We start from the raw sequence: 22,020 nt of genomic DNA on the forward strand, positions 1-22,020 counted from the left end.
ATCTGGTTAGAGGAGGGGTATGGCATCTACATGCCTACCCCCCTTCTTAATATTGCTCCTCATAGAAGTCTTCCGTTAAAGGAATCCTGGGGCTCTGGTTCTAGTCCTTACATCCCCGCCATAGGCGGGGCTGGGGGGCCATTACAGAGCACGAGCCTTGGGGAACATTCCTGGTTGAGGGGGGAATGCCTGGACACAGCTACCACCTCTCCCGTGGGGTGTTTACTTGACTGCCCTATACGCTTAGGGAAGCTGGAGGTGGTCCTGTCCCAAGTGGACAGATGGTGATGGTCCTGTCCCAAGCCCTTCCGCAACCCGCATTATCTTTTATAAGATAATGCGCTTTGCCAAAACAAAAGAAGCAGGAGGACCTCTACAGATGGCAGGAAAGCCTGATATACAGTAGTACCTTGAGTTACAAACGCCTCAGGTTTCAAACACTTCAGATTACAAACTCCACTAACCTGGAAGAGTTACCTCGAGTTGAGAACTTTGGCCCAGGATGAGAACTAAAACTGTGTGGAAGTTAGCGAAAGACGCCTCTAGTTAAGAACAGTTTCAGGTTAAGAACGGACCTTCAGAAGAAATTAAGTTTGTAACTAGAGGTACCACTGTACACAGGAAAAGGCTGCTTTTGTGTTATAACTCAGTCCCTGCCCCCCACCCCCACCCCATGCATAGTAACAAATCATGGCCGCTCTCATTCTGACAAGAACAGTTGGTAGCAAAGAGCAGTGTGCAGACATGCACCCTCTCTCAGAAGAGTGAGTGTTAAAGGGAAGGAAATAGCTTGAGGCCTAGAATCACTATATGTGTGAGGTTGTGGGGTGGAATGGAAAATGCATGGCAGTTTCCACCCCCCAAGTATCCTTTAAAATGCAAGGTGGTGTGCCCAATCCACAGCATAAAGAATTGTTGGGAGAGGGAAAGTCAAAAGTGGACCCAGAAGAGACACTCCACCCAGTATGGCTACTCTAAGCCCAGATAGACCCTTCCAAGTGATCTTCTCCAAGTGTTTTCGCAAACTTGGGTAATCAGCTGTTTTTGGACCACAACTCCCATCATCCCCAGCTACCACAATCAGTGGTCAGGGATGATGGGAACTGTAGTTCAAAAACAACTGGAGTCTCAAGTTTGGGAAACACTGAGCTAGGCAATGTGAACTCTAAAACACTAAACTCTGCTTTTCATATATAGAAAGTTGATAGGTTGTATCCAGTGGTGTCTCTCATGATGATGGAAGGCTTCTTAAGCCAGAAAATGTTTACATCAGCCGAACAGGGAGGGCAGCAATTTCCAGTGATACCCTCTCATCCTGGGAATTCTTTATGCCACCTATCATTGTGTTTTGAAGCAATCTGAAGCCAATTTTAGAAGTGCATGGAATGCTATAGGTGGATTAAAACATTGAAACCCAAGGATGTGGTCAGTTGTATCCATTTTACCTGACACAAAGCTTAGAATATTAATTCTGTGTTCTTAAATTTAAGAATGTAGGTGTTTTTTTTCTTTAATGTAATCCAAGGGCTAGGAATATCTAGAGATAAGCAGAATTGAATCTTGTCATCTGCACATAATATAAATCACCATGAAACTAAGGCAAGATTTTGAAGACAGAGCTGATTATCAAGGCAGTTAATTAAGCTTTTCTCTGGCAGGTCAAGAAGTCCATGCCTAACATTTCTCTTATGCTCTCAAAACAAGCGAAGCATAAATTATTCCATCTTGAAGAGTGGATTGCTAGCTCCTCATTTACTGTGGGCAGCTGCTAAAGCTACACAAATTTTTCACACTCCCCCAGTTTCAAATGCTCTGTGCAACCTCACCATTACTTAGATCTGCTATGTACAACTTGCGATCCATCAACCAGCTATGTATGGTGGTGATTAGTACCCACTTTTTAATCACGCATGCAGCATAAACATAATGCACATCAACCACCTGTAGAAAGTGGCAACATTTGGCTTGGTAGATTACAAGTTCAACAAGTATGGCCTACCGGTTAGAATCATGGTATCACAAACATTGAAGTCCATATATTTTCTAGTTTTCCAGCCAAGTGCTTTGTTTTCTTTTAAAAATGTCATGGGGTCATCTGCTTTTGGGGCAGGGGCCTAGTAGGAATTTTTCCATTTGGCTGATTGGCTGGTGCCATTTGGTTTTTGCCTACTGCGCAGCAAATCGTCACAACTTGTTAGGTTGCGGTTAGGCATTGGTTAAAAAATTGGTTAGTGGAGGGGTTAGGATTGGCTGTGCCTGCCCCTCCAATGCTGCTGCTGCACGGGGAATCACTGAGAGGCAGTGTGGTGTAGTGGTTAAGAGTGGTAGACTGTAATCTGGGGAACCAGGTTCGCGTCTCTGCTCCTCCACATGCAGCTGCTGGGTGACCTTGGACTAGTCACATACTCTCAGCCCCACTCACCTCACAGAGTGTTTGTTGTGAGAGAGGACGGGAAAGGAGAATGTTAGCCACTTTGAGACTCCTTAGCGTAGTGATAAAGCGGGATATCAAATCCAAACTCCTTCTAAAGGAATCCTGGGGCTCATCATGCTTTTTTCCGTACCCCCGACAAGGGGCTAGGGCCACACAAGAGCCCCTAGGAGCATTTGGGGAGAGGCGAAGGGTCAGACCCCCAGCTCCATTCTCTCCCCAAAATGTTTTCCCTTTACTGACTTCCGCAGGCGGGCGGATGTCAGTTCTGTCCTGGGCGGGACAGATAGACAGAGCCAACGCCTAAGCAACCACTCAAATTTTGTATTTTAATAAAGTTGTGGCCAAAATTATGCCAAAAACCGTAAACTAAAATTGCTGTGTGAAGTGTGATTTATTAGGGGGTGGCTTGGGGACCTTGACACACAATGATCATTGTTGTGTCTTTCCTGCTCATGTTGTTGTTGTTGTTGTTGTTGTTGTTGTTGTTGTTGTTGTTGTTTAGTCTTTTAGTCATGTCTGACTCTTCATGACCCCATGGACCAGAGCACACCAGGCACTCCTGGTCATACATGAACTATTTCTTCCAATGCTCTTTAGTAGAGCTGTGTGCAAATGACTTCTTGAAATTCTCTACCGTATTTGTGGGGAGAGAAATAGAGGGGGGGATTTCACTGAATTTCTTCAAGGGGAAAATTATGGTTCCTCCCCCCCCCCACAATAATTGGAGAACGTTCTGCAAAGTGGTCTCCTTTTTCTACAGGCAAGAGGAGGAGGAGAGGAAGAGCCACTAGGGATAATTATTATTATTATTATTATTATTATTATTTATTATTTATACCCCACCCATCTGGCTGGGTTTCCCCAGCCACTCTGGGCGGCTTCCAACAGAAATATTAGAATACACTAATTTCTTAAAGATTAAAAGCTTCCCTAAACAGGGCTGCCTTCAGATGTCCTCTAAAAGTCTGGTAGTTATTTTTCTTTTTGACATCTGGTGGGAGGGCGTTCCACAGGGCGGGTGCCACTACCGAAAAGGCCCTCTGCCTGGTTCCCTGTAACTTGGCTTCTTGCAGCGAGGGAACCGCCAGAATGAGGATGAGGAAGAGCCCCTAGGGTCGATTGCTGGGAGGTGAATTGTGTTGCTTACCGGTGAAGGAGCGAGGCAGCAGAGAGGTCCATTTTGCAAATGCACCACTGGAGCAAGTACTCCTTCCAGTCCATTTGCAACTACGCCAACCTCCCCAATGCTTAGTCCTTCCCCCTTTGAGTAAGCAACAGTACCCACCTGCTCAGAAGCTGGTATGGTGGATCTGCCCCACCAGCAAACTGCTTTGGCTCAGAACAAGGTCTTCTGATAAATTTCCTCTGAGCTCCGGCAATTAGCTCTCCTTCCTCTACCTCCCAACAAAAGCGAGTAAGGAAAATGTGTCCCTCATATCTCCTCAGAAATGATTGCATAGCACTTCATCCACCAAAATATTCACAAAAGCATCTGTCATAGCGTGAGCTAAGCAAGATAACAATTAGAGAAGCACTCCGGTTTACAAACTCCATTATTCTCAAAACATTTTGCCAGGCGCTTAAACGATCTTGCCGTTAAAGCTGCTGCTGTTGTTATTATTACCTAATTTCACTTCCACTCGCGGAGTGTAACATTTTATGATTGGCAAAGGCATCAGGAATGATATATGTGTCAAAAAACAGGAACGACAAAATCAAGCATTTTGCCATTCTCGCTAGGAAAGCTGTACACAGGGAAAGCTATCATATTCACCCCGATAGACTGTTGTGCCTTCTTTATTGTTTGTGGCATATATGATAATAAGCAGAAAATAATCAGAACCAAACTGAGTTGGAAGGGGAGGGCGGGGGACATTCCTTGTAGAAAATATGTATTCAGGTGTTCCATATAATGAGGTCTTTTCACTACTAACCTCGACAGCAGGACCTCAGAGTCAAACCAACTGTGCCATTTTCCTGGACTTAATGAGCAATCCATTCTCTAACATCAACAAAATCATTCTGCTTTCCCCTGCCCACCCCCTAGACATGTCACAGTTCAAAAAGGATTCTACACATTTGTGCTCCCAAACCCCTTCCCCCTGCCTAACAAGCAATATATGCAGCAGATCCTCTCGTCTCTCGTATGCTGCTATTCAGGCTATTACTTTCCTTAGCAAGGTTTAACTGTGACGGCATGTAGATTTCCAGCAGAACGAGGGTGGGGATATGGAGGAAGAGCCCTGAAGACTGAAAGGGGCTGGGGAGGTCACATAGTTAAATGTTTCCCTCCTGATAATGAAAAGCTCCATACAAGAACTTGAATTTAATGCTGCCGGGGATGATTCAACTCTCCTGTGAGGAAAGGCTGCAGCATTTGGGGAATTTTAGTTTAGCGAACTGGCAAATAGAAACTTTCCTCTCCTTTCCTTCCACATGGTTGCTTCAGTAAAAAGAAGGTGAAGGGCTGTTGGAGGGGCAGAGGCTGGCAGAGAGAATGCGGGCCAAACATAGGCGCCAACTCTATAGGGCTGGGGTGTCTTCAGCCTCTCCAAGATCTGTTGGGAAGGGGCTGAGCCCCCCTCCCCACCTTGAGCGTCTGGGCCTTGAAGCAGCAGTGGACCTTGGCAGGTCTCTCAGAGGCTGCCTCCTCCCATTATCGGCCTCATTCTGATGCATGTTCCGTGACATTCATGATGTCACACCATAGCTGCCAATTCTCCTCTTTTCTACGGGAAACCCCCGTTTTCCAGCTGTCCCCAGCCGAAAAAACAGATTTTTTTTGTTTTTTCCCGGTTTATTCTGGTGCGGTGGCCATTTTGGAACTGGGCGGAGCATGCTCAGAAGCGACTTTTGATGCTGCTCTGCCCAGTTCCAAAATGGCTGCAGTGCGACTTCTGGTGCGGCAGCCATTTTGGAACTGGGCACAGCAGCATCAAAAGTCACTTTTGAGCAAGCTCTGCCCAGTTCCAAAATGGCCGCCGTGCTACTTCCGGTATGCTAATTTCAGTCCGGTCCCTTATTTTTCAGAGAGGAACTTGGCAGGTATGTGTCACACGTGCGTGCAACGCACATGATGACACACATGTGCAATGCCCCACTCCTATGTTGGGTGCAACCCGATGCCTCTGTGGCCAGTGGAGAGACTGGTGGGATGAGGAACATTTTCAGTGCCTCAGATTATAGACTCAGATGCATGCTTCCCCTGAGTTTCATTCCTGATTCCCTGCGAATGAGTCCTGAGTTAATCGAAGGCATGTATTGCACTCTCTGCTCACTGGCTGGGAATTGGAGGGTTCAAGACTGCTGGGGACTCCTTCCCAAGCACAATCCCTGTGGCAAATGTGCTGGAGGAGAACACCCCTGCAGGCAGCAGGATTCAATCCTGCTCAGTTTTGCTGGGCATGCTCGTTTCCCTGCTGGGAACAGGCATGCACATCCAAAGTACAGTGTGGGACTGTTTGAAAGCCCCTGTGCAAAACTGCCCCACACTGTTCTTTGTCAGTGGTTACTTGTGTCTCCTTCGCCCACATCTCTTGCTGCTCAACTGTGCTGCATTTTGACAGCCCTGGATCCCTCTAGGTGAGTCCTAGAGGCAGTCCTGGAGGGAGGGGCTTCGGTCCCCGGGGTGGTGGGGGCGTGGCACGTCACACATGGGGCTGTGGCACATTGCACGCGGGGGCGTGGCACATCACATGTGCAAGCATCCCAAGGGGAGACACCCACCCGTGTGAGCGTCCCAAGCGGGGGGCACCCGCCCATGGCGATGTCACCCCCCCAGGCTGACACCCGGGGCAGTCCGACCTCCCAAACCCTTCCTCCCAACCCCTTCCTCCGCCACTGCATGGGGCTAGCCTAGACTATCTCGACCCAATCGAACAAAAGCCAGTATCTCCTTAATATCTAGGAGGAAATAATAATAATAATAATAATAATAATAATAATAATAATAATAATAATAATTATTATTATTATTATTATTATTTATATACCGCCCTATACCCAGAGGTCTCAAAACAAAACAAAACAAAAGCAATAAGCCAATAATACCCCTCCCCCCCAAAAGAGCCACATTTTAAAACTTCCCTGGGGAGAGCATTCCACAGACGGGGAGCCACTGCAGAGAAGGCCTGTTCTCGTGTTGCCACCCTCTGGACCTCTCAAGGAGGAGGCGCACAAAGAAGGGCCTCAGAAGATGATCTCAGGGTCCTGGTAGGTTCATATGGAAAGAGATGGTCCTTGAGGTATGGCAGTCCTGAGCCGTTTCAGGCTTTATAGATCAAAAACAGCACTTTGAATTGGACCCGGAAACTAATCAACTAATCGGAAAGAGCTGATACGTTCTTGAGTATACTTTCACTTTGTATGGGGTGATGGCTTTACTCAACAGACCAAGCTGGAGTCCCACATTTACTTAATGGGTTTCCTGGAACAAACTACTGTATAATGTTCAGGGTTTCCAGGGCAAAAGCACAGGATTCCCTTGTTCCCTGAAGCTCCTAAATTTGAAAACTGCTAGCCCCCTCCACATGTTTAACACTTTGCTTTTTTAAATATCAGGATCCCTTGCTTTTAATTTGGGTTTGCATCCCTTCCATTTTTAAACAATAACAGGAGAAAGGCGGTTTGTTGAAAGAATCAACAAATTAAATGGCTGTTGTTGTTTTCTTCTAGGCTCTTCGCCCCAAATGCACATTCAGGGTTTGGTTCCAACCCTGTCTCTTTCCTTTCTTCCCCTAACAAGATGAGTCTACAGGTACATTCACCTTGAAAGTCGACCCTCTTTTCTCTCTTGCCTTGTATGCCTGAAGGAAAGTTTGTAGGTAGTTGACCTTCTGTTGCTCAGGCATCCTATTACTGCACATACTGTATATATTAACTATAGCTTCCCTTGAGATAGAGACGTTTGCATTTTGCCATTTTTATTTTTTTTAACGAAATATGTCTTAAGGTTAACATATTTCTCCAGAGAACTGGCATGATACAATCTCGATGGCTCATTTATTACCAGTCTGCTTGCTTCTCTTGCTATGGGTTTATGCACATTTATTCAGAAACGATAGGGTGGGTGTGGGTTTTGCAAAAAATGCTTCAGAGAATGCCAGACAGAAACTATTATGAGCAGGCTCCAGCAACAGGCTTGCTGTGTTTGCAGTCTGTATCAGGGGCCACTTCACCAATGGCCCTGGCATGCACATATTGGAAGACAGCACAAATATGCTCCATCACATCAGGACTGCTGGATGACAATATTTCATCTTAGTGCACATGTGTTTTCATTAAATGCCTTACAAAATTAATCAGGGTGAAATTGTATTATGTACAATCTGTGGCATAGCATGGGGTGCAAGGGGGACCATGGCCCGGGCACAGAATTTTGAGGGGGCGCTGAGGGGAAATGCTGAAAATAGGTTATTTATTGGGACAGTTGCACTGCAGCCATTTTGGAACTGGGCAGAGCAGCATCAAAAGTTGCTTCTGAGCATGCTCCACCCAGTTCCAAAATGGCTGCCGCGCCAGAATAAACCGGGGATAAAAAAACCCGTTTTTTCAGCTAGGAACAGCTGGAAAAACGGGGATTTACCGGGGAAAACGGGAGACTTGGCAGCTATGATCCCTGGGTAGAACTCCTGCCAGCTGGAACCCGAACTTTTCCTGGCCCTCACCAGTCCTTCCCCAAGGCCTCGCTCCCAGTGTGTGTTCTTGAGTGAGGCTTGTGCCCCACAGTAGGCGCGTGGTGCCCCCAGGTGCCCACACTCATGCTGTACTGCCAAGGAGAGGTAGCCAGGGAAGGGCTGTGCTTGGTGCCTCTGCCTGCTCTCCGCTGCCCTCCTCCTAAACCTGCTGCAGCTGTAGCTCTGGCGCTGCTGAGACACTGCCAAGCCCACTAAGGAGCACTAGCCGCCTTCTGGGTGCTCGCTGAGCTGACAGGGTGGATGCAGTGACCAGCAGGTGACCTCAATAAGGAGCGACTGCCATAGGGACACAGCGATGTCCCCCTGGAGCTTCCTGTGCGATGCCCATAAGGTGGTTAGGGGACGCAATCCTTGCCTTGCCCCAGGCACTGCCAATGCACTGCTGTGTACAATCACACCAAGATTGCTTTTCTGCGGGGGTTTTCGGGGGTTTTCGGGGCTCAATGGCACTAGCTGACTTTTCCTGTCTCTCCTGCCACTGTGTTATACCTGCTCTCTGTATTCTGGTTGCAAAGGAGGTGTGGTCCAGCCTTGAGCTTTGTGTGGTCCAGCCTTGAGCCCTGACCCTGAAAAGAGGATCCAGAGCTGAACTGTTCTAGTTAGCCCAATGCTGAACTTCACGCCTAATAATCACTCTGAAACCATAAGGGGGGAGTTTAATGAACACGTCTGTGTTGGCTACTGACCTTTGAGTTGAAAGGAAGGAAATTGGAGTCTTGACCTAAATGTCAAGGTCTATATGGTGAAGTCTACTCTCAAAATGCCATCTATATTAAGACCTCCTGCCTAGTCCTATTTGTTGGCAAATTACATGTTCCATAATTCCCATCCCCGAAGCCCCACTCCCTTGTTCTCTCATTAAGACTCACAGAACTTCTCCATTCAGCTCTTCCCATCTTGAAAAAACATCATTTCTCCCTCCTTTTCCCTCCAACTACCAACATTTTAAATCAGGTAGGAGTTTTCCAGATCTTGTTGATCTACAACTCCCATTATCTCTGGCCATTGACTATGCTTGCTAGGGCTGATGGGAGCTGTAATTCAGCAACATGTGGAGGGCAAAGGTTTCCTACACCTGTTGTAAATCTATAACCCTTTTATTCTTTTTACCTCACGTAGTCTATTAAATAGGTTCTTGTCAGTGACTGTTTTATAGTCCAACCCTAGGAAGGTTTACTCAGATGTAAGATCCTTTGAGTTAAATGGGCCTTACTCCCAGGTAAGTGCATATAGGAATGCAGCTTTAGTGACATGTGAACAAGGACTCAGATGGCCCATTTTGTGCTGCGGTCAGTCCAATTATAGGAACAAAGAAACTTGCTTGAATCAGACAATTGGTCCAGAGCAGGTATCCCCAAACTGCGGCCCTCCAGATGTTTTGGCCTACAACTCCCATGATCCCTAGCTATCAGGACCAGTGGTCGGGGAAGATGGGAATTGTAGTCCAAAACATCTGGAGGGCCGAAGTTTGGGGATGCCTGGTCCAGAGAGATAAGTATATAGTGGTACCTCGACTTACGAACGACTCGACAACCGAATTTTTTGACTTATGAATGGGGGTAATGGCCGTGCGCTTACGAATGTCTCAACATCCGAACGGAAACTGCGGTGGTTTTAGATAGGGTTTTTTCGACTTACAAATTTTTATGGGGTCGCTCCGACTTACGATTTTTTCCATTTCCAATGCATTCCTATGGGAAATCACGTTTCCAATGGCGCTTTTCGACTTACAAATTTTTCGACCCACGAAGGTGCCTTCGGAACGGATTAAATTCGTAAGTCAAAGCACCACTGTAATCTAAAATGAATGACAATGTCACTGCAGGGTTTCAGATAGGCGTCTTTCCTAGCTATACCTGGAAATGCCAGAAATTGAACCTAGGGCTTTCTGCATGCCAGACAGATGCTCTACCACTGAACTATGGCCTTTCATCAAGGGTAGGCTGGTCACTCACACATCATAAAAAAGAAAAGCATCGCCAAAAAAGAGGACAAAAGAAAACACAGTTTGCCTGAAATTGTCACATACCAATTTACATTGTTAACGCAGTACCCCAAACACCGAGCAGCAAGAAACTCCAGTTTCTCCAAGCACTTTACGAAGTATTCGCTTTCCTTGAAATGAAGGTCAGTTAAGATTGTGGTATCTTTAGGATGTATGGTTTTATTTACACAGATAGGCAGCCTGAGCATTCCTTTTTAATCAGACCTTTGGTTGCCCTGATCAACATCCTATACCAGGCATCCCCAAACTTTGGCCCTCCAGATGTTTTGGACTACAATTCCCATCTTCCCCGGCCACTGGTCCTGTTAGCTAGGGATCAGGGGAGTTGTAGGCCAAAACATCTGGAGGGCCGCAGTTTGGGGATGCCTGTCCTATACCCATGCTTCCCTATCTATATTATAACCAATATCTATTGCCCAATGTATCATTGAGGAATTTACTTGCTCACCCTTTGTCTCCCTTTCCAATTATATCTTATACATTTTAGAAAGCACTTTTTCATTACATTCCAACAGATCTCTCCCCAGTTGTGATATTTGTTCCCCCAAACCCTCATATCCTATCTTTCTTAAATAATTGGTTCAAATGATGATATAGTATCCATGTTGTTAAATTGCCTGATGATTCCTTAAATTCTTTTAATTGCTATTCTCCTCTCTCTTGTTTTAATAAAAATATATAAAAAGTTTGTTATCTTGATTTCTTATTTTTCTGGTGGTTGTTGTTTAGTCGTTTAGTCGTGTCCGACTCTTCGTGACCCCATGGCACTCCCGTCTTCCACTGCCTCCCGCAGTTTTGTCAGACTCATGCTCATAACTTCGAGAACACTTTCTGGTAAGTTTCACCAATTCTGCGTATTTCATAAGTTTTTGTATCCATTCTTCTTTCACTGGGACTTCTTCTTTCCATTTTTGGACAAGTAATATTCTCGCCGCTGTAGTCACATACATGAATAAGTTTCTATACAGCTTAGGTAGTTCTGTCCCTATAATTCCCAAAAGGAAACTTCTGGTTTTTTTTACAAAGGTTATTTCAAACACCTTTTTCATTTCATTATATATAATTTCCCAGTAACCTGTAACCTTCACTTTAAACCAGATAGCTCTTCAAAGAGCAGACTTTTTCAAATTGAGAATTGTCCTCTCACAAACAGGCTACTCTCCTCTGTAGACTAGAACACATGGCCAACCTGTCCAAAGGTGATTCAGCCTATATTTACCCCTTCCTCATTATGAGACTTAAATGCCTGCCTGCCTGCTGCTTCCCAACCCACTGGAGTGAAAGACTGGTGATTCTGCTGCCCAATATATTGTCCATAACATCTGTCCTCGTCAAAAGCCCTGACAACACATCCCCACATTCAATGCTTTCAGCTCATTTTTGTTTTTCTGTAAAATTGGTCGCAATGCTCTACTGCTTTGTCCTTGGCTTCCTGCCAAAAGCTCCTTTCCAGGTGTGCAACCAAAGCAAAACAAAGCCTCAAAATCACGAGCACTGGTGCGCTCTCTCACCTGAGCCTGCCTGTCGGCTGCAGAGGACCAGAGTTCACCACTCAACACAGTATGAATAGGCCAATAACAGAGCTAATGATGAGCCATTTAGAACGGAACGGTGACAGAGCTGTTTGCTAAGTGTGCTGCTTCCCCATCCACAGCACCCATCACGTTTTAGGAGATGATTGCTTCACCTGACAAGAAAGAAACATGCGTTATACAAGCACAACTGAAATCTGTATTCAGGCTGACAGTTGGGCCGGGAAGATTCAGACAACTGTTTTTCACACTGCTTTATGACATTTTGCAGCTTCTCACTCAGAATTGCCTCATCAAAAGCAGCCTATTGTGTGCCTCAGCTATTAAGCTTGCAAGTAGTGTAGAGCCTTCAAAACATCTAGACAGCCTTAACTTGCAATGTTGTACGGGGTACCTTGGTTCCCAAATGCTTTGGTACTCAAACAACTTGGAACTCGAACACTGCAAACTCGGAAGTAAGTCTTCTGCTTTGATTTTTCGGAAGCCCAAAACGTGCTCTGTTTTGAGTGTTACTCTTCCGATTTGAGTGCCACACTTCTGTTTGGAGTGTTATGTTGAGGTCTGTCTGTTTTTGCTATTTATTTTGCGTTTTTGTGGTTTTTTTGTTTTGTTTTTGTGACTGTGTGGAACCCAGTTCAGCTATTGATTGATTGTGTGACTGCAGTGCATTGTTTATTGCTTTCATTTTATGGAGCAATGGTCTCGTTAGATAGTAAAATTCATGCTAAATTGCTGTTTTAGGGGTTGTTTTTAAAAGTCTGGAGTGGATTAATCCATGCTGCATGACTTTCTGTGGGAAAGTGTGCCTTGGTTTTGGAATGCTTTGGTTTTGGAATGGACTTCCAGAATGGATTAATTTTGAGAACCTGGGTTGACCAAAAAGCAATTGTAGCCAGAACAGGCAGGGGGAACCATAAGATGCTGCCTGGGTGGGTGGATCTATGCAGCGACCTGGAATGGCAAGAACTTCCAGAGCATTTGCTCTGTTGGGTTTATTACGGCTGATGGTTGAGATCTTCTATTTCTAAATCTCCATTTAACAGACTGATTTTAATTTTATATATATATATATATATATATATATATATATATATATATATCCACATTGGTTTGGTTCCCAAGTTTTCATTCCTGAGAAAGCATGAGCAAAAATAATTATTAAAGCATTGATCAAAAATCATGCTATTTTGGCAGAGTTATTGCCCTCATAAATATTTGAAGCGGGAAAAGAACAAACTTGCAGCTCCCAAATTAACTTAAAATCTTAGAAACAGATGGGGGAAATGTACTGATAGACATATTTTTATATAAGAACCTAAGGTATTTTAAGGAAAACAATGTTAGGATGGGCAACTGGGAAGCCCAGTAGAATTTTTCATTGGGAATAATAGGAAGTGTAGTTTAACTTCCATTATTAAAAGCTCCATTTAGCTTGGGACCAGGATACCTGAATGATTGTCTCACCCCTTATCAGGAGGTCCATTCCACACAATGCAGGAATTGTGCCTTTATTGTCCTGGCACCCTCTGAATTCCCCTCCTATAGAATATTAGGCACTGTCTCTGTTGCCTGCTTGCTGCCTATTGAAAACTTTCTTCATCCAACATTGTTTTATCACTTGTTTGCCTCCCTGGGCTCCTTCAGGAGGAAGCACACATTAAACAGCAATCATCAGTTGCTTCAGATGACTTGCAAAGGCAAATCTTATTGCCTAGGCTTCCCACCCATAAGATTAAATCTTGTTTTTATTTGTGCAAATTTCCTGAATTTCCAGGTTGCTGTTGTTGTTTTTAAATGCTTTCATGCTACAGCTTTACTGGTTTTATGTTGTATTTCTGTTTTCATGACACTGTTTATAATTTCTATGTTGTATACACTGCTAGAGCTTTTAAAAACATTAAGCAGTTTATAAATTATTGTAAATAATAATAATAATAATAATCAGGAAGCCCTTTTGCAACTGGGGATGGACAGCTTAGTCTGTTTCCAGTCCATCTCAGATTTACATGTGCTTATCCATAGATCTGTCTCATCCCATTTCCAGATTAATCTTCTTTAAATCCTCGCCAATAAAAGAAACTCATATTTGAGTCCTTATTTACACACCAAATAACCCTTTGGGGTTCCGCAAGTGGCACACACCTCAGAACTGTGAATCCACTGTAAGAAATGGTTATGAGAATTATAAAGTCTAAGATATAAAATAAATGTTCATAAATGTACCAGGCAAACACATACCGTGTTTCTCATATTATAAGACACGTCTTATATTTATTTTTTCCTCAAAAAAACACACTATGGCTTATTTTCAAGGGATGTCTTATTTTTTTCCTCCTCCTCCTGCCGCGGCCAGCATTGCTGCTGCGCCTATCACTATGTCTTATTTTCGGGGTATGGCTTATATTCCTTGAATGCTTAAAAATCCTGCTATGGCTTATTTTATGGGTATGTCTTAAAATATGAGAAACAGGGTATATAAACCTACAAACCACATGTCTGAAACAGTACAGTAAAACAGTCCTAAAGCCATTTTGACTCTTTCAGTGACCTCAGATATTCCTCTGCAGTTTTGATGCAAATGGGAAAAGCCTCCCCATTGTCTCTGTGCTCACAAATCCTGCCTCAGGGGAACATTTGTGTATGAATAGGGTGAGCCTGTGACCTGGACTCAGGAATTAAGTATTTATCACCACAAAAGAATGGCCAGGCTGGCTAGGTAAACCCATTAACAGGTTTCCTGTCAGACAGGACTCTGCTGTAGACCTCCCCTTCTGTGATGTATGTATGAAGCATTGGGGGGTGGTCTTGAGCTACAGGGTGGCAATTTCCAAAGTCTATAGTATAAGGGCTTGCACACCAATGTTCTGGGTTCCTCCTCCCTCCTGTGTGGGGGGAGGTGAGTACCCTATTGCAACAGTTTAATAAAATCATGCTTACTAGTTGCTTTGCTTCTCAATATTCTCTGGATGGCCTCTGTTATTTTCTCCTACCGATAGAGAACCTACATAATGATTCTATACGGGCTCTTGGGTACCCCATAAGGGAAAAGGAGCAGTTTTTTATTATAACAAAGTGATAGAAATTTTACACATAGGGTGGCTTCTTATCGTGGCAGCAGTCTAGCACATTTAAGGGCTAGGACTTCAATTTGCATTCTTTAGAGAGTCCTTTCACAAAGTCCCACACATGTGGAAACGCAATCAAATGGGACAACTGTCAAGGTCTGTTTAATTTACAAGACTTTCAGCCTTGAGAGTGTCCCTTTCAGTTTCGAACAGCATTATCTTTCATTTCCCTAATTGGTAGTGCAGTAAAGGCTAAATGCAAAGTCAGGAAATTAATTTAGATATGATACCCTGGATCTCCATTTCTTTAATTTGGGCTGACATATTCAATTATGGGTCGCTCTATCGAAGGTGTTGGGCTTAAGGAATGCCACGGAAGAGGCTAATGATCAGTGCTTGCAAAGTGTGAGCAGGGAAAGGGGGAATCTGGAAATATTGAAAGAGTGGGTGATGTTCCCCACTCCTCTACAATATCAGCTTTTCCCTTGTAACAAGAGAAAAGGAGAAAATTATGGGTCCATTATTTGCTTGTCAGCAACACATCACATTGTCCATACCAATGCAAGCACCTGCATTCCATGGATCCCCTTTTAGTTCTCTTCACCACCAGGGAATGAGTGTATGGCAGGCACCCCCAAACTGCGGCCCTACAGCTCCCATGATCCTAGCTACCAGCAGGACCACTGGTTGGGGAAGATGGGAATTGTAGTCCAAAACATCTGGAGGGCCGGAAGTTTGGGGGTGCTTGGTGTATGGTCTTCAGCAAGTTAAACTGAGCCTGTGTTTTCCTCCCTCATGGCTTGGATTTATGGCCTACTTGAAATGAGGCTGCACTTTAAATTTTAATACTGTACTTTAATCTGTATTTTAATTAATTGTTTTTATGTTTTATTGTAATTCTGTTAGTGTCAGCCGCCCTGAGCCCGGTTTTTGACTGGGGAGGGCGGGGTATAAATAAAAATTTATTATTATTATTATTATTATTAGTTACTCGCTTGTAAAATTTGAACAGGGACTAGGGATGCAATATATTAGGAATGTGTGGAGCAATGTCACTTGAGAAGGAGGTCTGCCAAAGTGGCTCTCAGGACCTCAGACTACCAGAAATGGAAATCACAGTGGATGTGATTCATTTCTTGGATAATAAAACACACAGACAACAGTATTTTGGGTTAATGCAATAATCAAGACCACAACTTTATTGGTTACAGATGTGAGTAGTATTGGCTTAGCCATTGGAATTGAACTGACTATATCTGACTCTTGCCCGCCATGAGGGTAGTCTAGTAAGGGTCAACCACCAGTAGGGGGAGCCCTGTTGATGTACAACTGCGAGCTCCCCCAGGGTCCCCGATGGGGTCGTGGCATGGCCCTAGCCCATACCTGGGCTTCGGACGAGAGCCACACCTCCGGATCCCTTTAACGGAATACCCTCAAAGAAGAGGGGCAGGTGAAGGCCACAACCTCCCCTCGCATAAACCAGGTTTTCCCAATGCCAAACCACCAAACCTTACAAAGTTGTGACGATTGCTATGAGGCAGCCAAAAACCACATGGCTGGTGCTAATTTGCCAAGTGGGAAAATCCCTACCTGCCCCCCTCAACAGGTGACCAACCGTGATCCATAGCAAGGCCGAGAAGACGAACGCATGAAAATAGGGCAGGAGGGGCGGGAGATCTGACAAAGGGGTAGGTAAGAAGGGAGAGCCACACACACCCCCGGCTGTGCAGCTGTTTAAATAGTGCAAGCCATGCCCCCCCGGTCAACCAGATTGGTCAGCTGGGGCGGGATGTGGCCGGGACTCCCTGTGACAAGGGCAGCATTGCCACGCCCCCCTGCTGTACCCAGGGAGAGCGTGTGGCCCGCCTGCAACCCCACCCCCCGGGGGAGAGGGAGCGGCTGTGTCATATTAGAAATGGAGCATTTAATCTGCTGTTGGAATGTCCCCTATCACATCCAAGATGGTGCCCTCAAATATGGGAGGCAGGAACTAAATAACAAAGTAGAGGGACGGAGACTGGACAAACTGTGCGTAGGTCACTTCAGATCTCAAATTCCTCCTTATAAATGGTGTTTCTGAGCCTCAACATTACGCCCTTTGTCTGGAGGCTTTTATCCACCACACCATCTTGTGAAGCATCTATGTGTTTCTAGCAGTGCTGGATTTACGTATAAGCTAAACAAGCTATAGCTTAGGGCCCCACACTATTGGGTGGGTGGGGGCAAAAAAATTAAGGAAAAACAAAACTGGATGTACATTTCCAAAATATAAGATAAAAAACAAATAAAATAAAAAACCTACATACAGCAACAGTGTTTTGTGTTGTCTAGGCTCCTGTGATGTAAGTAATGGGCCCTGCCTGCTAGCCTGCTCCCTAAAATATCACTGGTTCGCTCATTTCTATATTTAGGGTGCCTACATTCTCCATGGACTGGTTGCGTGGCTGTATGTGCAAATGGCTTTAGATACCTTTTAGGTCCATAAATTACCATATCATATATTCAATACAAAAAACAGCAACAATTTGTTGTTGACAAAGGACAGCTGAACATATAAAGGGCCCCATTACCTTCAGTAGCCGAGGCATAGCTGCCAAGTTTTCCCTTTTCTCGCGAGGAAGCCTATTCAGCATAAGGGAAAATCCCTTTAAAAAAGGGATAACTTGGCAGCTATGAGCCGAGGGCCTCCTCAAACCTAAATCCAGCCCTTGTTTCCTCTTTCCAAAAGCAATTTAACAATATGAGCGATGCACATTTGGGTTCCTGTGACCAAAGATGCAATTGATTTGTGTTGTCCTTGGGAAGGAGTTCTTCCTAATCCAGGGATTCTGAGGCTTTCAAGGAGAAACTTACGTTGTGGCAGAATATGACTCTAGGGATGCCTTCATAGGTATATTTAGCAAGATCTCTTAGGATGTTTCCAACATTGAAGAATTGCACTGTTCAGCAGTAATGGGCTGCAATGCCAATACTCCTTTTCAGCCAAGAGACAAAACTGTCTCTATTTGGGCACCATTTTTATACTCAAAGAGCACCTTGGTCTCAGCAGGATCAGACTGGATTCGTTTAGCAAAGTTTAATCCTGCAAAGAGAGGTGGAGAAAGAAGTTTAAAATGGAAAGAAAGAAAAGACTTGTTTTGCGCTGAGCTTCGAAACCAAGAAAGTATTCCTTAGGGTGTTTTGGAACAATCTTTCTAAAACAGATTAAACACGGGTGTCAAACACAAGGCCCGGGGGCCTAATCCGGCCCGCCAGACCTCGTCATGTGGCCCACGTAGCCACCGCCGACATTAGCCGCTGACAGTAGTTCTGGAGCCTGCGATTGGCCGAGGGTCAAAACCGGGAGCGGGGCTGCAGGCGGAGGCCGGGGCGCTGGAGCCGCACTGACGGCCTTGGCCAGGGAATTTCAATTTCGAATGAGGCTGAGGGAGGCGGTGGCACAGCGGCCAGACGGGGAAGTGAGATGCAGGAGGAGGAGGAGGAGGAAGCCCGCCGAGGAGGTAGGAAAGCCCTACAGGCGCCGCCGGCAAAGTTGGTGCCGGGACGGAGCAGCACTGGATTTTTTTTTTGGCGGGCTTTGCTGTTGTCTCCGAGAGCGAGTGAGGCGGCACTGGGGAGCCGCCGCCCGCCGCTTCCCTTCCTCTCCTCGGCTGCATCCGGGAGGTGGGCGAGCGAGCGGGCGAAAGGGACGCGGAGTGAGCCTGAGGGGGAAGTAGGCAAAGCGCAACAGCCGCTCTCTTGATGGAGCCGGGTTTCTCTTCCCTCTTCCCCCGTTTTCTCCTCATAGACACTCGGGAGGGTGCCTGGCTTTTGCTCTGCTCCCCACCCCCGAGCCGCCCTTTGGCTTCTCAGTTCCGGCGGAGCTGCTCCCCGGGGGGCGGCTGGGAGGGAGGCGACGACGGCACGGGTTCCTGCTCTTCCCGCTCTGCCGCCGCCTCCTCTCAGCCCCTCGTGATGTAGGGCTCCAGTTGGAGTCGCCTCGCAGTTTGAGTAGGTGGGAGGGGAATTTTTTTGGGGGGGGGAGGTTTTCAAGCCTCCTCTGCCTGCAGTCCCGGTAGGGAGAGGCGGCGGCGAAGACGACAACAGCGCGGGTGGGGGGAAGAGCAGCTCTGAGGCGAAGATGCACGTCCACTGGGGCTGCCGCCGCCTTCCTCCTCGGGAAATCCGCTGCCCTCCCTCAGCGCGAGAGGAAGGGACTCTGGCGCTGAGGAGGGAGGATGCAAAAGCAAAGTAGGGAGTTGGCGCTGCACCGCATGTTCCTGCCCCTCTCCAAAGCATGGGGTGGGTTGCAGCGTGTGGCATCCTGCCTAGCGGGGTTTGGGTGTGCGCAGGGCGGGAGAGGGAAGCCCTCTTTCCATCTGCAGGTTTTTAATCCCAGCAGTGGCTTTCTCCTTCCTGCCGAAGGTTTAGTTGAGCCCCCCCCCCAAGCCGTCAATCCCCACCTTTTGTTCAAATTTCCCTCGTTTACATCCCCTCCCACACACGCGCCACAACGCAGGAATGTGATCCGCGTAGGGGCGGGAAGGAGCTTACATTATTACAAAAAACAGTAATAATTGAATGCAGTGACAATAATTTATGATAATAAAGAGTGGACACATAGTCCTACAGACACAACCGGCCCTTTGAGGGTGACCAAACTGCTGATGCGGCCCCCGATGAATTTGAGTTTGACACCCCTGGATTAAGAGAACTATTCAGGTTCGAGTTGAGTGCACACAACTTGCTAAGTGTGCTCACTTTCAGGGTCTTGCCACCCCACCTAAACTCAGATGATGGAGGCATAGCTTATGTACGTGGCCTCCTCAAATGACCTTGAAGCCACAAATGGGAGGTTCTCCAACCCCAGGCCATTTAGGGCTTTTAGGTTGGTATCTGAGGTGAAGCATTTAAATTAAAAACACAGGAAGCTGCCTTATGCAGGATAGTATTCAACTAAATTGGGACCCAGGTGGCGCTGTGGGTTAGACCACAGAGCCTAGGGCTTGCTGATCAGAAGGTTGGTGATTTGAATCCCTGCGACAGCGTGAGCTCCCGTTGCTCGGTCCCAGCTCCTGCCCACCTAGCAGTTCGAAAGCACGTCAAAGTGCAAGTAGATAAACAGATATCACTACAGCGGGAAGGTAAAGTGCTGCTCTGGCTTGTCATGCTGGCCACATGACCTGGAAGCTATACGCCGGCTCCCTCGGCCAATAATGCGAGATGAACGCGCAAACCCAGAGTCGGTAACGACTGGACCTAAAGGTCAGGGGTCCCTTTACCTTTAAACTAGGGGATGCTTGAAGTACACAATCTTTCTGAATTCCAATACAGTACAAGCCGACCTGGGTACCTCTAGGAGACCACTGTGTAAACTACCTCAGAATACACAGAGGACCCACGTAATGTCATTATGCAGCAACATCACGTTTTGGCCAATGTTATGTTGCGGATGGATTCTGCACCAGTCAGCTATAGTAGCCACCATTTTAATTCCATACCAGTAGTGACCCTTCTCATCATCACACTGGCACAATTTCCTGTTTGGCCCTGGCATTGCTGCTGCCCACTTCTTACCCTACCACCACAGCAGGGCCTACACACCACCCAATAACCTCACCAGGGCCAGTAGGGCCAAATGGGGTCCATTGTCTTCTGTGCAAGGGTGCTTCAGCCAGGGCCAAACCTGAAAAGAGTGCTGCCGTGCTCAGCTTTCAGGCTTCCCACATGCATCTGCTTAGCCACTCCGAGAAAAAAATGATGGACTAGGCATGCCATTGGCCTAATCCATCAGGCTTTTCTAACTGCATTCTCATGAACTGAAGTGGGTGGTGCTGTGGTCTAAAGCACTGAGCCTCTTGGGCTTGCCAATCAGAAGGTTCAAAGGTCAGCGGTTTGAATCCCCGTGATGGAGTGAGCTCCCGTTGCTCTGTCCCAGCTTCTGTCAAACTAGCACTTTGAAAGCACACCGGTGCAAGGAGATAAATAGGTACCATTGCGGCAGGAAGGTAAACGGCGTTTCCGTGCGCCTTGGTTTCTGTCATGGTGTTCCGTTGTGCCAGAAGCGGTTTAGTCCTGCTGCCCACATGACCCGGAAAGCTGTCTGTGGACAAACGCTGGCTCTCTCAGCCTGAAAGCAAGATGATTGCCGTAAACCCATAGTCGTTTTTGACTGGACTTAACAGCCCAGGGGTCCTTTACCTTTTCCCTTTACATGAAGCCAACACAGGCACTCAGACTGGGCTCCATAAAAGCTTCATAAAAAGTGTCTATTTTTGGGAGGGTGCGTGGATTCCTCAGTCCCTACTTCTGTTTCCCTCAGTGCTTTAGAGGAACAGCATTTCCACTTACCTTCCTGAAGAATAAATAAATAGTTTTTACTATACTTTAAACTAAAGCACACATGTCATAAAATGCAGCTATCCAGGGAGGTAATTCTGTACATTAGAAATGTCATGTTCAAAATGGTTCAGATAAAAAAGCCAGACTGTCACTTTGTGTCACTGTGACAATTCCATTTATCGGCTCCATTAATTTAATGGTCAAATAACAACCCCCTCCCTTGCCTTCTCCAATAACACACAGCACGAAATGCATGCTAATGCAAAGAGATGTTATCAGCATTATTTTCTATCGCCTTTATTGTTCCCCATAAAATCCTTGTCACTGGGATTAAAACTAATATATATTTGGCCTAGTCACAAAGAAATAACATTTTAAAAATATACTGTTCCCCCCCCCCCTTCCATTAGTCCAAAGCATTTTATCTTTCATCTTTTGAAATGTACTCTTAAAGGAGCTAATAGTCGGAAATGGAATATGTTCTGAATATGATTTCTTCCCAGTACTTTTCACAGCATTTGCAATTTGAGGCAAAAGCCTGAAGCTGATAAATATTGTTTGTTTGGGGTAGGGGGGGGAGTTAGCATTCAATACAACACAGTGAATCTCTAGGATTGTGTTCTACGCCTTCTATGTGCAAGCTATATAAGGCCAAATTAGTGATTGCGGTGACAGGAGGACCACCCCTGCTAAATCTGGCAAACGCACGTCTAGAAAACCTGTCTCTCCTTATTGAATTGTCAAAACAGTTCATGTTTCCCCACTTCCCAACATCAGCAGCCAAGAAGGCTTGAAAGTCTGAGATTCTTTGAAAGATGCTTAGTGTCACGGTCCGGTCGGCGGATGAGTGAAGCCCTGACTGAGGACGTCAGGACCAGAGGCAAGATGGTGATGTAGAAGCAGGAACAGGTGCAGGGCTGAGGGTCCAGCAACAGGCAGTTGCAGGGTCAAGGAGCAAGGCAGAGGC

Source organism: Zootoca vivipara, chromosome 7 (assembly GCF_965207765.1).
Source record: "Zootoca vivipara chromosome 7, rZooViv2.hap1.1, whole genome shotgun sequence".
NCBI classification, from domain to species: domain Eukaryota; kingdom Metazoa; phylum Chordata; class Lepidosauria; order Squamata; family Lacertidae; genus Zootoca; species Zootoca vivipara.